We start from the raw sequence: 2181 nt of genomic DNA on the forward strand, positions 1-2181 counted from the left end.
GGAAAGAGACTTTTTTTTTTTTTTTTTTTTGTGAGGGAAAACTATGCATAGAATAGAAGAGATAGTGACAAATTTATAGTAAGAGTGTGTGAATAAGAAGAGAAAAAAAATAAAAGAAGATGAAGGGAAAGAGGAAGAATGATATTAATGTAAAGGGTAGTTGGGAGATGAAAAGGTAAGGGAGGGAGAAAGATTGAAGAAGTAGTGGAAAGATGAAATGGTAAGGGAGAGGAAAGGTTGGAGAAGTGTAATATTAAAAAAATAATGTTAAAAACAATTATAGAAAATTGGAAAAAAAAAATCCTAAAGCTTGAAAGGCTTCAACGTTTGTTTGTTTGTTTATTTATTTATTTTTTCCTTCCTTTAAGTTGAAAAGGCTCACACAAAACTTTAAAATTGAACTGAAAAGGCTTTGGATTGGGCTTGATAGTGAAACTGAATAAATAAGAGGTGGACTGGATTAATTATAAAGATTTATTATAGGGTAATAGTGGAAGTAAATAAGTAAGTAGTGAGTTGTATTTATTATAGGTGATAGTGGAAGATTTATTATAGGGTGATAGTGGAAATAAATAAATAAGTAGTGGACTGCATTTATAAGACTGAAAATTGTAAAAACTATTTTAAAATTGTAAGACAAATTATATTATATATAAAAAAATAATGTGGCAGCTGATGTGGTGCAATGTGAGAACAGCAGCATTAAACGCTACGCTTCAGCTTTTAGTAATAATAATATAGAATAGATATATATATATATATATATAGATAATAATAATAATAATAAATATAGTTGATGATTTTTGTGATAAGTTGACGTAGGAGAGAATTTACAATTTAATTTTTGTAATTATTTAATTTTGGTATTTTTATGCAAAAAACGTTATATTAGGTCTAAGTGATTTATTTCCTTATTTTTAGGTTCTTTTAATGTTTTTTAGGTTAAATTTGGTTCCTATTATGGTTAGGTATCAATTAGGGCTTATTTTAGAATATATTTTCTTGTCCATCAAGTTTTATGGAGCCCTTAAATAGGCCTCCAAGTTTGTATACGTTTTTAATCTTATTGATATTAATAAAAATTTAAACTTTTGTCTATTGTTTTTCTAGTGGATTCTATATAAGATATAAAACCTAAAATAAAAAGAATCTAAAATAAAAAGAAAAAGAAAATAGTGATAACGTGGAAAATTGTGAGAGTCTCAAAGGTTTCGGTTTTATATAGATATATAGATTAAATCAAGTCTTATTTTCACAAACATGTTTTTATATTTGAGCTTAGCTTGTTCAGTATTTAAGTCCAAATTTGAGCTTAAACTTGACTTGGCTAAACAAGCTAGAGTTGTTTATCAATAGTTATATTAATTTACAGCCCTAATTGGTTTTGGGTTATGGGCCCTACAACTAAAAAATTATTTCCAAATAATTTCTGAATAATGGATTCTGAACTTAATAATTAAATGGGCCATGGCCTTCCATCAAAGCCAAGCCGTGTAAGGCCTAATTGAGCTACACTTTTCTAGGCAATATTTCTGTTTACACATGTACCACAGGTCAAACAAATCACAAAAGCCCTATTGGAAGGCAAACAAAAAGGAGTCCAAATCTTCTGTGTCATTTTTTCTGCTTTATTTTATACTTCACCAATAAATATTTGTCATATATTCACCTAATTAATTAAATACTATCATTATTGACTTATTAATACTACAGTTATTAATTAATAGTAGTATTTAATTAATTAGGTGAACATGTGGTAAGTATTTATGAGTGGAGTATAGAGTAGAGCAAGAAAAGTGAAACAAAAGATTTGGACTCAACAAAAAGTATGGTTGGTGGGGTGGAATTTGCAGTACCATAGGTCAAACTTAAGACCAAATCTGCAGAAGGTCAATGAAAAATATATGAAGAACCAAAAAAAGTTCAATGAAAATTAATAAGAAAGAAAAAAGACAATAGATCTATGAGAAGAAGATAGTACTTTCCTAAATTGATGGGTTTTTACTTCTTAGCTTTTTTCCTATCCATGTAATTTTATTTAATTTTGATAATTAAATAGTTACAATAAAATGATGAGAAGAGGTGGCCTAGTTGGTGTGAGATCTTGCGTGTATGCATGAAGTTCCTTGTTCGAGTTGTGGCGGGTACCATGTGTTTGAGGGGGGGGGGGGGGGGTTTTTG

The sequence above is a fragment of the Quercus suber genome, unplaced genomic scaffold (assembly GCF_002906115.3).
Source record: "Quercus suber isolate HL8 unplaced genomic scaffold, Cork oak 2.0 scaffold_65, whole genome shotgun sequence".
In the NCBI taxonomy this organism is placed as follows: Eukaryota; Viridiplantae; Streptophyta; class Magnoliopsida; order Fagales; family Fagaceae; genus Quercus; species Quercus suber.